Source organism: Leopardus geoffroyi, chromosome X (assembly GCF_018350155.1).
Source record: "Leopardus geoffroyi isolate Oge1 chromosome X, O.geoffroyi_Oge1_pat1.0, whole genome shotgun sequence".
Classification (NCBI taxonomy): domain Eukaryota; kingdom Metazoa; phylum Chordata; class Mammalia; order Carnivora; family Felidae; genus Leopardus; species Leopardus geoffroyi.
Window position 1 is genome coordinate 32,630,684 of NC_059343.1, and position 15,732 is coordinate 32,646,415.

The following is a 15,732-nucleotide window of genomic DNA, read 5'->3' on the forward strand; positions in this document are numbered from 1 at the left end:
TCATTATTACACTATATGTTAATTAACTTGGATATAAATTGATAATAATAATAATAATAAAAGAAAAGGATTTGTCAGAGTAGGGATTCATTCAGAGTGAGCATCCCTCCACTCTGTAGACATCAGTGTTTGAGCCAATTCTTTTTTCTTAATGTTTATTTTTGAGAGAGAGAGAGAGAGAGAGAGAGAGTGAGTGAGCCAGCAGGGGAGGGACAGAGAGGGAGGGAGACACAGAATCTGAAGCAGGCTCCAGGCTCCAAGCCCAGAGCCCAATATGGGGCTTGAACTCACAAACCACGAGATCATGACCTGAGCCAAAGTTGGACACTCAATCTACTGAGCCACCCAGTTGCTTCTTGAGCCAATTCTTGAAACAGGTGTTGGAGATAAACTATTGAATTGGAAATTGGAGCACTAATAAATGAAATGACTTAACATATGGGATTTTAAAAAAGTTGGGCAAATCATAAACAGAAAACAGCATGGAATCTCCTTCCTTCCCTATATTTCTTCTCCTTTTTCTACAAGAATGTTTTTCTAATCTTGTATGTGTCAGGCTTTGTGATTAATGTCAGAGCTGTACTGCCCCTCCTCTCAAAGAGTTCTCAGTAAAGAGGGAGATTCAGGCATAAATGAGTTAAGACATAAGCGTTAAGAATAAGGGGGATGCAAGTACTGTGATAGCAAGGTGAGTGGAAATAACTAATTTACTTTGCATGCTGTGGCACTAGGAAGACTTTACCTATTGGCTGTATTTTGAGCTGGATCTTTAAAAATGTGTCTGCCATACAGAGAGAATAGAAAAGTCCTACCAGCATGAGAGTATAAGGTAAATATAGAGAGTAGCTTATCATGTATATGATGGGTTGGGGTGTGAGTTTGCAAAGATGCGCTAGAGCCAAACAATTAGAAAATTTGATTGTGCTTGGGGAGCTTACCTTTTATGTTAAAGTGGGTAGGAGTCATGAAATGTTTTTAAGAAATACAGTGGCTTAATCATATTTGTTTTTGTAAAGCTATCTTGTGGAATTCAGAAGGGTGGATTGGATTTGGAAGAAACTAAAGACAGGGAAACTAGTTGGGAGACCATGTTGTAGGTCAGGCGATTAATGATGAATCAGGCAGGACAGAGGGATTAAGATGTGAGACATATACAAGGTAGAGTGAATCAACAAGTGAGGATAGAAAAGAAGGGATCATGGGTGGGGTGTTTGGATGGCTCAGTCAGCTGAGCGACTGGCTCTGTATTTCGGCTCAGGTCATGGTCTCACAGTTTGTGAGATGGAGCCCTGCATTGGGATTCTCTCTCTTTCTCTCTCTCTCTCTCTCACAAAATCAATAAATATTTAAAAAATAAGGGATCATGGGTGACTTTACTATTTCTAATGTATGTGATGGGATGCATGGTGGTTTCATTAAGAAGGAAAGAAAATGCAGAAGGAAAGGCAGAAGAAAAATTGAGTTTTGTGTCTTATAAATTGAGGAGGAATTATCCGTTCATCAGCTGTAACTATAGATCTGAAGATGAGGAGAAGGCTGAGGGCTAGAGATTTGATTGGCAAGTCGTTAAGATTTATTTGATATCAGTTAAGCCGAGAACTAGCTCTATACCCAACTGGTGTGTCTTAGGGAGACCGAAGTATTGAATGAGGATTAGGCTGCGGTAACTTGTGAGGCCCCTCTGGGCCTTTGAGTAAATATTAAGAGGAAGGAGTGGTTGAAGAATATGGGATAACCAGGAGATGCAGTACTAGTGAAGTAGAGCTGGAATACCAACTCTGACCATTTGGTTCCTAAACTTGCCTTACTTCTTACACAAGAGGCGTATCATAAAACAGTAACTGGATGAAAATTAAGCTCACATCATGTATTACTTAGAACATTTTGGGGTTTATGCAAGAGAAAATAATTTGAACCAGCTTCAGTTAAATAAGACATTCTTATGAGAAAGCAGTGGTACCTCACAGAAGCCACAGGTAAGAATGCGATTATAACCAGGAGGCAGACCACCATTGAGGATCTAGGCGGTCTTATGTTACATGGCAAAGGGGAATTAAAGGTACAGATGAAATTAAGGTTGCTAATCAACTTAAAGTAAGATTATTTGAGATTATCTGACAGGCCCAATATAATCATAAGGGACCTTAAATGTGGAAGAGGTAGGCAGAATTGTCAGTGTATCAGAGTAATGTCAGTGCTGGCTTTGAAGATGGAAGGGGGCCATAAACCAAGGAAGTTGCCTCTAAAATGTGGAGAAGTCAAGAAGGATTCTCCCTAGAACCACAAATTCCATAAAGGAATTCAACTCTGCTGACACCTTGATTTTAGCTCAGTGTGACCCTTTTCAGACTTCTGACCTCTGGAGCTATAATAAATTTGTGTTGTGCTAAGCCACTAAAGTTTGTGGTTATTTTTTTACAGCAGCCACAGAAAACTATTATTTTTTTATTTAAAAAAATTTTTTTTAACGTTTATTTAGTTTTGAGACAGAGAGAGACAGAGCATGAATGGGGGAGGGTCAGAGAGAGGGAGACACAGAATCTGAAACAGGCTCCAGGCTCTGAGCTGTCAGCACAGAGCCCGACGCGGGGCTCGAACTCACGGACCGCGAGATCATGACCTGAGCCGAAGTTGGCCGCTTAACCGACTGAGCCACCCAGGCGCCCCCAGAAAACTATTATTAAGAATGGTTAATACTTGAATAAGAGAGAGAGGTAAAAGATAACTCCAAGGCTGTATTTCTTATGCAGTTGTTCCATGGTGAACTTTAAAAAAAAAAAATCTGTCCAGCAACTTTTCTCTTGTTCCAGAAATAGCATCTTCCCCCCACACTTTGTTTTTATTTTGTCCTCCAACTGTGGTTCTACTGGGGGTGCCATTCTTTTTTCTTTTTTTAAGATTGATTTGTTTGTTTATTTATTTAGAGCAAGAGCAAGTGAGGAGGGGCAGAGAGAGACAGAGAGAGAGAATCTCAAGCAGGCCACATGATCAGTGCAGAACCTGATGCTCACAAACTGTGAGATCATGACCTGAACTGAAATCAAGAGTGGGATGCTCATCCGACTGAGCCACCCAGGCACCCCTGGGGGTGTCATTATTATGTCATAGATATACTTTTTCTCCGAGAATGGTTATTTTACTTCATCTTACCCAATCATGCTCCTTATCTGGTGTTCTAAAAATTGGAACTGAGGGAAGAGAGGCCCATTCTGTCTGGTAATAACGTGACAGGTGTGAGCCCACAGTTTATCAGAGACCACGGTTCTAAGCCTGCAGAACATGCCTTTCAGAGGTTCCAAAGGAATGACCCTGTCCAGAGAGGCTGGGTTGAGAGCCTAACCTGGAATTTGAAGCATTCCCATTACTTGTTCTATTTATTCTTTTTTTTTAACATTTATTTTTGAGACAGAGAGAGACAGAGCATGAACGGGGAAGGGGCAGAGAGAGAGGGAGACACAGAATCAGAAGCAGGCTCCAGGCTCTGAGCCATCAGCCCAGAGCCCGATGCGGGGCTCGAACCCATGGACCGCGAGATCGTGACCTGAGCTGAAGTCGGATGCTTAACCGACTGAGCCACCCAGGTGCCCCTGTTCTATTTATTCTTAAAGCCAATCATAGACTTACCCCTTCACAGCTTGGGTTACACAATAACTTTCTCTTTTTTGCCTAAGATACTTCATTTTACTTTTGGTCACTTTAATCAAAATATCCTGACAAACTCAGACACAAAATAAGAAAATAAACCTATAATTGAATGAAAGTTTGTGAACATATATACACATCTATTAAGAATGCAAAAATTGGGGCGCCTGGGTGGCACAGTCGGTTAAGCGCCCGACTTCAGCCAGGTCCCGATCTCGCGGTCCGTGAGTTTGAGCCCCGCGTAGGGCTCTGGGCTGATGGCTCAGAGCCTGGAGCCTGTTTCCGATTCTGTGTCTCCCTCTCTCTCTGCCCCTCCCCCGTTCATGCTCTGTCTCTCTCTGTCCCAAAAATAAATAAACGTTGAAAAAAAAAATTAAAAAAAAAAAAGAATGCAAAAATTACCTTTATTAACCCAGTGGTTTTTTGGGGGCACCTTCTGTATGTGAAACATTTTATTAGTGAAATGAATAGGACAAAGTCCATTTCCAGGCATTCACAGATTTATTCATCCTACAGTCTGTGTTTATGTTTACCAATGTACATACCCTCCTGTAATATGTCCTCACTACAATCCCCCTGTACTTATTTGACAAATGCAAAATAGAAATGAGTTCAAGAAGGTCTGGTTTGTAAAATACACAAATGGAAGGACCACAAAGGTTAATGGGGAGAATTTCAGGATATTCAGATCTCTAAGGGCAATTACCAGACTCTCCCCAAAAATGCTGCCATCACAGTCAAAACAGTTGCTAGGCAGGACTAGGGGTGTGGCCTTGTGACAATTCTTTTATTCTTAATAAGCCAAATGTTTCTCAATTCTATCATAACTAAAGTAAAAAGAAGAAAGGAAAAGTAATTTGGAATATATCACTTTAGGCCCACAGGACAAGGCATGTTGGATTCACTCAGGTGTGTTTGTTTTAATAGCTGATCTGAAGGCACGTGAGATACCCCAGCTGACCAGACTCTAAATAGAAAAGCATAGAACTTAAAACTAAGCACGCATGCAGCATGGAATAATAATCAAGTTAGGCTTCTTAAAATGCTAAATGCCATAAAACCTGAAACCATTAGGGCAAAGTCCACACAACAACACAGGCCGAAAATTCTGTTTCTCGGACAGGCTTTTAGAAGGCTCAAATTCTAAGGTGCTACCTAAAAAGTAGGGTCAAAGATGCGTCTTATTTGAGAACCCGTGTTCTTCTTCCCAAGATATTTGGGTAGGCTTATTCAACTCTCTTTTTAAGAAAAAGCGGATTATTGTCACCGAAAGTGCAGAAACAGCAGCAACAGTTCTCAGGGAAAGGGCTGAGCTTTAACAGCTGTCTCTAGTTGGATAATCACCCACTACATTCTGGGCTGGCACACAGCAGAGTCACGTTAACGAGGATACACTGCACAGGAGGTCTGTGCAGGAGATATCCCTAAATTCCTCACCTCTGGAGGGCGGATAATATGTGGGGAGATAGGCGTGCAAAAGGGTAAAAGGCTAGCTAGGAAGAATCCAAGGTGGCTCCAGGGAGAGGCGTGGTGGCCCCCGGGGACTGACTAGCTTGGCCTCGCGCCAAACGGGCTTTCTTGAGGATGAGTGTGGGGGTGCACCGAGAGGACTCGACAACTTCTCTGCCTGTGTTATAAACAGACCTCAAGAGTGTTAAACTCCAGCCCAGTTCCCGGAGCACTCGGTTTTCCGGACCCAGGCAGCCGCGGCTCCGCCCCTCGGTTTCCCACCCCGCCTGGCCACGCCTCTCCTCTCCTAACCCGGCCCCGGGCCCCGCCCCCGCCGCTTCCCACCACCATTCCCTTCGGCTCCTGGTTCCTGCTAGGTTCGGCAGCAGTGGGAGCGCGCAGGCGCGGCTGGAGGCTCGCAGAGCGCAGAGTAGCGGCGCGGAGCGCGCGGTAAGTGAGGTGTTGGCGCCGGGGTTGTGGCTGGGGAACCAGGTTCGCGCCGATCATCTCGGCAAGGTTCGGGGAGTGTGCGGTTGAGTGCCTGGGGAATCTTCGGTCCCGGGAAGAGAAATTGGCCGGACGTGAGGCAGGGAGAGTTGGCCGCGCTGCCTAAGAGTGTCCAGCTCCGGCCGCGTGGGGAGCGGAGTACGTGGTGGCGGGAGTGGGTGAGGGTTTGTGTGAGGAGAAAAATAGGAGGGAAGGGCTCTAGAGACTGAAGTCCTTACTCAGGCTTGGCAGGACTGGGAGGCTCGCCAAGGGCGCTGGAGGGTGTCCCAGCTTCAAGTTCAGTATCCCCTTCTGGGTGCCCCTGAGCGGCGTCCCGGGCCCATCCCTTCCCCTCTCAGAGTGCGGAGTTGCCAGGAACGTTCCTGGTTTGGGGGGAGAGGATTTGGGGAAGGTAGGCTCTCGCCCCTGGCTAGTGCCAAGGAGGGCGTGGCGTTCGTGTGACTTTCCTTCACCCCGCCTCCGGGAATGTGTCCGTCTTCTGGTACATTGTGCTCATGGACTTTTTAACAAAGGCTATGACTGTTTTCTAGGCAGTGGCGGGTGACAGCGGGGGCGGGTCGGTGGGAGGGGGGCGCGTACGAGGTCGCGGTGTGGTCCTGGAGGACGGGGGCGGGGGCCGGCGTGGAGGGAGTGGAAGGAAGGGAACAACCTTCCTGCCTCAGCTTTTTCCTTCTTCCTGGTCCGCTGATTTTGATCAGTGGTAAGAACAGCCTCAAGAGGGATATGATTGGAAATCAGTGTGTGTTCGGACTCTGGCTGCAGCCATTGGTTTTGTAACTGTGCTGTTGATGTATTTTCTAAGTGTCCCTTCAGGAGAAAAACGAAACTAATGAAATCGAAGAGGAAATAATTGAACGAAAGGGTGAAGAGGTGGAGTGTCAAAACTTAGAGCTAAATTAATGCCTTCTGGTAGTCATAGTATAAATAAAGCCAGACTTTGAAGGATGTGAAGGTGTGCAAGTCAGAGGAAGTGAGGAGATTAGGGTGCTGTTGATTGTTTCAATCAAGAGGGAATTATTGGATGTGTGTGTGTGGAGGTGTTGCCAAGTTTTTGGATAGACTCACTTTAGAACCCTTACAAATGATATTGAGAATATAAAACACCAGGGAAAATACTGTAATATTGGATAAGGTTCCAGGGCTTTCATTTGCAAAATTAGAGTCTTTATGAAAAGTAGTATGTGTGTTTTCAAGCATAAATGTTGATTTTTTTACTCATCTGTTTAACTTAATACAACAAAACAAACAACTTCTTCCTCCTCCACCCCTTTCCCTTGATTGTGAATCCTGTTTTATAAACATTTAACTTTCAGATCTGAAGTGTTTAAAGGCACCCCCACCCCCAAAGTGAACAGGATTTCTTCATGTGTTGTCATTTTACTCTTTCTTTTCCTGTTATTTTAAGTTAAATTCCATGAACATTACCAATTTTGGGGAGGGAGGTGTTACGGATACCTTTTCCTTTTCCGGTGCTTAATGAACCCTTGTTCATCCTTTCAGACTCAGCCCAAATTTTTCTTGGAAAAATTTGCAAACTCTCCCAGAATGAATTAATCGCCCTCTTTTCTGTTAAACTAATACCACTGGTCTTATTTCTCTCTTGGAACTAGAACCTCAGTCTTCTACCCCAAAACCTAGGGCTTCTGGGTATGTATTAAGTGCCTAATAAATGCACTTACATGTAGATGTTAATAAATGCTGTTAGAAGATAATTCATATTGTGTAAGGTTAATGGGATAATAAAAGAAACGCAGAATACTGAAATTATATGTAATTGAACGACATTATTTGGAATGTGGATAAGAAAAAGTGTGGCAATAAGTCCCCATTTATTAGTCTGGTTTATCCTTCTAAAAGAGGTGGAAAAGCTTTGCAAATATAGGCAAAATAGGCATCAGAAAAGGGCAAAATTTAAAACAGGTCAGCTTCTGATACTGAAACTAGTGAAAAGTCCAACATAAAACTGAAGATTAATCTTTTGTAGAAAGACACTAACTGGGTACTGCTGTAATTTAGGAATTTGCAAGTGAATCAAGCTGGCCAGATGGTATCCTCTGAAGGCTAATAATGTAACTAAAGAAACTAACCTATTAGACCAATTAGAGAGTCTAATCAGTTGTGTTTAGAAGGAATACTTATAAATCTTAAGGTGGTTTGAACATTTGGCTAATGGGCCTCTTCATGTTGTAGTACCCTCAATAGGCTTGGCCCCACTATTTCTGCAGCCTGTTTTTGACATCTGTCTTAAGTCTACCAGCATCATTGTCTTTACCGTCACCTTTGGCTCTTGAAAGGAATTATCTTCCCTTTGCTCCCTACCACTCAAGCTCATCACCCCCTACCTAGCTTTCATCTCCTCAGTGGATTTACTGACTGGTGACAATATCATGAACAAAATGATCACTCAGTTTAGAAGTGAGTAGAATTGACACGAGTCTGAAAATGAGTCAAGATGGGCTACTTGGTTAGTCTGTCTCATCCCAGCAAAGCGGATAACTGACTTCTATTTTACTCCTTTCATTTTGTTCCCTCTTGATCTAAATGTGAAGTTTTTCTTTCTGTCACTTAAAAAAGAAATAATAATGTTAACCATCGTTCACCCCAAACACTTCAAGTTAGTACCTGGTTTTTATGAGAAAACCTTGGGTCTCAGAGAGGATGAGTAGAGTCCATGAAACTTTTTAAAAGAAGTTCTACAGGGGCACCTGGGTGGCTCAGTCGGTTAAGCTACCGACTCTTGATTTTGGATCAGGTCATGATCTCATGTTTCTTGAGTTGGAGCCCCACATCGGGCTGTTCGCTATCAGTGCTTGGGATTCTCTCTTTCCTTCTCTCTTTGCCCCTCCTTCTCTCCCTCAAAAATAAATAAACATTAAAAAAAAGCTCTGCCAAAAAAGGTTGGGGGGGTGTTCCTGGGTAGCTCAGCTGGTTAGGCAGGTGTGGAGCCTGCTGGGGATTCTCTCTCTCCCTCCCCTCTGCCCATCTCCTGCTCACACTCATGTATGTGCGCATGAGCTCTCTTTCTCAAAAATAAATAAAGTTCTACATACATCCTTTGTGGCCTTTAGACTCGCTTACTGAAAAAGATACTCCAAACCAATGTGGTTAAGGCTTCCTTTTTTTTTTTTAAGTTTATTTATTTATTTTGAGAGAGAGAGTTTGTGAGCAGGGGGAGGGGCAGAGAGAGAGGGAGAGAGAGAATTGCAAGTGGGCTCCGTGCCCTACTTGGGGCTCCATCCCACAAACTGTGAGGTCATGACCTAAGCCCAAATTAAGAGTCAGTCACTTAACTGAGCTACCCAGGTGCCCCAAGTCTTCCTTCTTAAATTTTCTTCACCTAGAGTTCCTCTTCATATTTCTATTTTTTTCCTCTCATTCTTTGTCGAGACAACCCCAGCCACTTCCACTGAGCCATCTTCTTAGGGTCTGTCCAAGACTCTCTAGATTCCCACTCTGTGCAGGATACAATATGATCATCAAGGGCATGGAATATGGAGGCATTTGTTAAACTTGTCAGTTTCTTCATTTATAAAAATAATGGTTATAATATTTACATGGTAAGTGAGGTCAGGAATATTACAGTTTATAATGTTTAACACATACAAATTGCCCTAAAAATGGTACTATTGTTATTTGTTTTTTTAAAATTTTTTTCAATGTTTATTTATTTTTGAGAGATTGAAATGGAGTGTGAGTGGGGGAGGGTCAGAGAGACAGAGGGAGACACAGAATCTGAAGCAGGCTCCAGGCTCTGAACTGTCAGGACAGAGCCCTATGCAGGGCTCGAATACACTAACAGTGAGATCATGACCTGAGCCTGAGCTGAAGTAGATGCTTAACTGACTGAGCCACCCAGGTGCCCCACGTACTATTGTTATTTGTAATTGCCATTTCTTATAAGGAATATAATTTCAGTAGCAGTTAATTCCAAAATGTCATTGTATTGGGGCACTTGGGTGACTCAGTTGGTTAGGAGTCCGACCTCAGCTCAGGTCATGATTTTGCAGTTTGTGGAATTCAAGCCCTGCATCGGGCTCTGTGCTGACAGCTCAGAGCCTGGATCCTGCTTTGGATTCTGTGTCTCCCTCTCTCTCTGTCCCTCCCCTACTCACACTTTGTCTCTTTCTCTCTCTCACAAATAAAACATTAAAAATTTTTTTTAAATGTGGTTGTATTGACATCTCCTACACTGTTCAAACTCTAGTTCTGTATTTGTAGATCCCTCCTATTATCTAAAACAGGTGGCTTAACACAGTGGTTCTCAAACATCAGTGTCATAATAATCACAATAATGCTCACTTAATTGTAAGTAAAATTGGAAGGGGAATGTGACAAAAGATGAGTCCAAGATTTTGATCTGAGCAATTGGAAGGATGGAGTAGCCATTTAGTGAGATGTGGAAGATTGTAGGAGGAGAAACTTTGAGAGAAGGAGGATCAGGAATTCAGTATGGAGGCACCTGGGTGGCTCACTGGGTTGAGTGCCTCTTGATTTTGGCTCAGGTCATAATCCCAGGGTTGTGGGATTGAGTCCCTTGTTGGCTCTGTGCTGAATATGGAGCCTGCTTGAGATTCGCCCTTGCCCTTGCCCTCCCCATCCCCTCCCCTGCCTCCCTCCCCCCCTCCCTCCTCCTCCCCCCTCCCTCCTCCTCCCCCCTCCCTCCTCCTCCCCCCTCCCTCCTCCTCCCCCTCTCCATCCCTCTGCCCCTTTCCCTTGCTCCTGAGTGTACTTTATCTAAAATAAATAAATGAATAAAAAGTTCAGTACTGTGCATGCTGAGTTCAAGATGACTTTGATATGTGGGTGGAATTCAGGAGAGAGGTATGTGTAGACAGGAAGCTCTGGGAATGGATCAAATCATTACAAGGAAAGAGAAGAGGACACTCCTTTGCTTTAAAAAAATATTAATGAACTACTTTTAGAGGACTTCAGGTTCACAGCAAAATTAAGCATAACATACAGAGAGTTCCCATATACCCCCTGTCCCTAGACACAAACAACCTCCTCCACATCAACATCCTGCAACACAGAGGTACATTTGTTACAATTGATGAACTTACATTGACACATTTTGTTTTTTATTTTAGGGAGAGAGAGAGAGAGAGAGCGCGCGCGCCCCCGCGAGAGAGCGTGCGCGCCCGCGAGAGAGCGCGCCCCCCCCCCCCCCCCCCCCCCCCGCGAGAGAGCGCGCACTCAGGAGCACAAGCAGGGTGGAGGGGGGTGGGGAGGAGGGACAGAGGTGGGGGGGGGAGAGAGAGAGAAAGAAAGAAAGGAAGGAAAAGAAAGAATTTTAAGCTCATCATGGAGCCCCCATGCAGGGCTGGATCCCATGACCCTGGGATCCTGATCTGAGCAGAAATCAAGATTTGGGTGCTTAACTGACTGAACCACCCAGGCACCCCATTCTCGCTTTGACACATTTTTATCATCTGAAGTCCATAGTTTAAATTAAGGTTTACTCTCAGTGTTTTACACTCTGTGGGTTTGAACAAATGTTTAATGACTGTATCTACTGTGGTATCATACAGAATAGTTTCACTGCCCTAAAAAAATTCTGTATTCTATTTATCTACCTCACTACCTCACCTCCTCCCCCCCACCACCCGCCCCAACCTCTCCTGTCCCCAGGCAACCGCTGATCTTTTTACTGTCTCCATAGTTTTGCCTTTTCCATAATGTCATATAGTTGGAATCATAGTATGTAGCCTTTTCCTATTGGCTTCTTTCACTTAGTAGTATGTAATTAAGGTTTCTCCATGTCTTTGCATGGCTCAATAGCTCATTTCTTTTTAGTGCTGATTCACATTCCATTGTCAGGATGCACCACAATTTATTTATCCATCAATCTACTGAAAGACATCTTGGTTCCTCCCAGGCTTTGGCAATTGTGAATAAAGATGCTCTAAACATCTGTGTGCAGGTTTTTGTGTGGACATGAGTTTTTAACTCCTTTGGGTAAATACTATGGAGGACAATTGCTGGATCCTATTTTAACAGTACGTTTGCTTTTGTAAGAAACAGCCGGACTGTATTTCAAAATGGCTGTACCATTTTGCATTCTCCCTCGCAATGAGAATTCCTGTTGCTCCACATTTCTACCGGCATTTAGTTTTGTCAGTGTTTTGGATTTTAGCCATTCAGATAAGTGTGTAGGGGTATCTCATTGTTTTCATTTGAAATTCACTAATGACATATGGTATTGAATATCTTTTCTTTTTTTTTTAATTTTTTTTAATGTTTATTTATTTTTGTGAGAGAGACAGAGACAGAGCTTGAGTGGGGGAGAAACAGAATCCAAAGCAGGCTCCAGACTCCAAGCCATCAGCCCAGAGCTGGACGTGGGGCTCAAACTCATAAACTGTGAGATCATGACCTGAGCCAAAGTTGGATGCTTAACCGACAGAGCCACCCAGGCGCCCTATTGGACATCTTTTCATATGTTTACTTGCTGTTTATCTTCTTTGATGAGGTTTCTTTTTAGGTCCCTTGCCCATTTTTTAATCAGGTTGTTCATTTTCTTATTGTTTTAGGAGTTCTTTGGGTAATGCTCCATCACATGTCTATTTTGGAAATCTTTTCTCTCAGTCTGTGCCTTGTCCTCTTGACATTGCCTCTCACAGAGCAGAAATTTCTAATTTTAATGAAATCCAACTTATCAATGACTTCTTCCCACAGATCATGCCTTTAGTGTTGTATTTAAAAGTCATCACCATACCCAAGGTCAATTAGGTTTTCTTCTGTGTTATCTTCTAGGAGTTTTATAGTTTTGCATTTTACATTTAGTCTATGATCCATTTTGAGTTAAATTTTGGGAAGGGTGGAAAGTCTGTGTTTAGATTCTTTTTTGTGTGTGCGTAAGTGGATGTCCAGTTGTTCCAGGTCATTTGGTGAAAGGACTGTCTGTTCCATTGTATTGCCTTTACTCCTTTGTCAACAGTTGACTGTATTTGTCTGGGTCTATTTCTGGGTTCTCTTTTCTATTCCATTCATGTCTTAGTATTCTTTACCAATACCACAGTCTTGATTACTGTACCTTTTAATAAATCTGTAAATATAAGGTAGTGTCAGTCTTGTGACTTTATTCTCCTTTAATATTGAGTTGGCTGTTCTAGGTCTTTTGCCTGTCCATATAAATATTGGAGTAGGATTGTCATTATCCACAAAATAACTTGTTAGATTTTGAATAGGATTATGTTGAAACTATTGGTCAATTTGGAAAGAGATGACATCTCAACAATACTGAGTCCTTCTATCCATGAACATGAAATATTTCTCCATTTATGTAGTTCTTCTTTGATATCTTTCATCACAGTTTTGAAGTTTTCCTTAAAGATTCTGTACATACTTTGTTAGGTTTATACATAACTCATTTTAAGGGTGCTGATGTAAATGGTAGTGTATTTTTAATTTCAAATTCCACTGACTTATTGATGTATATAGGAAACTGATTAATTTTTATAGATTAATCTTATACAACATTGCTATAATTTCTTATTAGTTCCAGGAATTTTTTGTTGATTCTTCCAGATTTTCTATATTGATGAGAATGTCATCTGGGAACAAAGACCGTTTGATTTATTTCCCTATCTGTGTAACTTTTATTTACTTTTCTTATTGCATTAGTTAGGACTTCCAGTATGGTGTTGAAAAGGAGTGATGAGAGGGACATTATTGTCTTGTTCCCGATAGTGGGAAAATTTTGAGTTTTTCACTATTAGGTATGATGTTAGGTGTATGTTTTTTTTTAAGGTGTTCTTAACAAGTTGAGAACCTCTCTATTCCTAATTTACTGAGAGGTTATTTTTGTTTCTTTGTTTTAACCATGAATGGGATCTAAATTTTGTCGAATACTTTTTTGGCATCTATTGGTATAATCATATGATTTTTCTGTTTTAGCATGTTGATGTAATGGATTACATTAATTAGTCTTTGTTGAAACAACCATGCATACCTGAGATAAATCTCACTTGGTCATGGTGTATAATTTTTTTTTTAAAGTAAGTCAAACCATTTTTTGTTTTATTTTAATTAAAAATTTTTTAAGTGTATTTATTTATTTTGAGACAGTGAGAGTGAGGGAGGACCAGAGAGAGGGGGAGAGAGAATCCCAAGTAGGTTCTGGGCTGTCAGTGCAGAGCCCAACACAAGGCTTGATCTCATGATAGTGAGATCATGACCTGAGCTGAAATCAAGTTGGACACTTAACCAACTGAGCCACCTAGATGCCTCTGTAATTCTTTTTATACATCGTTGGATTTTATTTGCTAATATTTTGTTATTTTTGCATGATATATTCATGAGTGATATTGGTCTATAGTTTTCTTGTAATGTCTTTGCCTGGTTTTGGTATTAGGGTAATTCTGGCCTCATGAGAAAGGAATATTCTCTTGGTTTCTGTCTTCTAGAAGAGGTTGTAGAGAATTGGTATAATGTTTCCTTGAGTGTTTGATAGAATTCACAGATGAGTCCATCTGGTCTTACTGCTTTCTGTTTTGGAAGGTTATTAATTATGGATTCATTTTTTTAAATAGATATAGGCCTGTTCATATTGTCTATTTTTTCCTTGTGTGAGTTTTGGCAGATTGTATCTTGTAAGGAATCCATTCAATTCGTATAGGTTAGCACATTCGTAGACATAGATTTGTTCATAATAATCCTTTATTAACCTTTTAATGTCCGTGTGATCTGTAGTGATGTCTCTTCTTTCATTTCTGATACTGTAATTTGTGTCTTCTCTTAACCTGGCTAGTGGTTTATTGATTTCATCTTTTCAGAGAATCAGGTTTTGGTTTTGTTTTTTTTCTCTATTGATTTCTTGTTTTCCATTTAATTGCTATCTAATTTTTATTATTATCTTTTTGCTTTTAATTTGCCCTTTTTCTAGTTTTCTCAGGTGGAAGCTTAGATGGTTGATTTTAGAACTTTTTTTCTAATATATATATTCAATGCTGTAAATTTCCCTCTAAGCACTCCTTTCACTGCATCTCACAGTATTTGATAAGTGGTATTTTCGTTTTCATTTAGTTAAAAATATTGTTAATTTCTCTTGAGAGTTCTTTGATCCGTGTGTAATTTAGAAGTAAGTTGCTTAATTGCTTTGTATTTTGAGATTTTTTCAGTTATCTTACCGTTATTGATTTCTAGTTTAATTCCATTGTAGTCTGAGAATAGACATTGAATGATTTCTATTATTTTAAATTTGTTAAGGTATTTTTAATGTCATAGGATGTGGTCTGTCTTGGTGCATATTCCATTGAACTGGAGAAAAACATGAATTCTGCTGCTGTTGGATGAAGTAGTCTGTAGATATTAATTATATCCAATTGATTGATAGTGCTGTTGAGTTCAACTATGTATTTACTGAATTTTTGCCTGCCTAGTCTGTCCATTTCTGTTAGAAGGGTATTGAAGTCTGCAACTATAATAGGAGATTATTCTGTTTCTTCTTACAGTTGTGTCAGTTTTTGCCTTATATAGTTTGACATCCCATTGTTATGTGCATACACATTAAGGATTGTTTTGTCTTCTTGGAGAATTGACCCCTTTATCATTATGTAATGATCCTCTTGATCTCTGATAACTTTCTTTGCCCTGAGTCTACTGTATCTGAAATTCACATAAGCTACTCCTGCTTTCTTTTGATTGGTTGATAGCATGGTATATCTTTTTCTGTCCCTTTGCTTTTATTTATTTATTTATTTATTTTCAAATTTTTATTTAAATTCTAGTTAATATAACCATCCCTTTACTTCTAATCAATATGTCTCTTTGTAGTTAAAATGGTTTTCTTATAGACAGCATTTAATTGGGTTTTGTTTTTTATCCACTCTGACATTCTCTGTCTTTTAATTGGTATATTTAGATCATTGTTGGATTCATATCTACCGTATTGTTACTGGTTTGTATTTGTTGCCCTTGTTCTTTGTTTTTATCTTCCACATTTTTTTTTGCCTTTTGTGTTTTTTTTTTTAAAGTTTGTTTTTGAGAGGGCGGGAGGGGGAGAGAGAGAAAAATCCCAAGCAGGTTCCACATTGTCAGCATGGAGCCCAATGTGGGGTTCCAACCCCCGAACAGTGAGATCATGACCTGAACCAAAATCAGTAGTTGGATGCTTAACCAACTGAGCCACCCAGG

General features: G+C 41.1%; 1 protein-coding gene across 3 annotated transcripts in view; it reads left to right on the forward strand.

Annotated features, from left to right (window-relative positions):
* The window catches only part of PRRG1 (proline rich and Gla domain 1), a 309,337-nt gene that overhangs the window by 169,391 nt on the left and 124,214 nt on the right, over positions 1-15,732 (forward strand). The window contains exon 1 of one of the 3 annotated variants that reach the window (XM_045470527.1): positions 5,435-5,541. The exons of 1 other annotated variant lie outside the window; for it this stretch is intronic. The gene's annotated coding sequence lies outside the window, so the exon portion shown is untranslated. Of the gene's footprint in view, positions 1-5,434; positions 5,542-5,563; positions 5,625-15,732 lie in introns of those variants that run through there. One more of the 3 variants, XM_045470528.1, reaches the window with a different exon arrangement.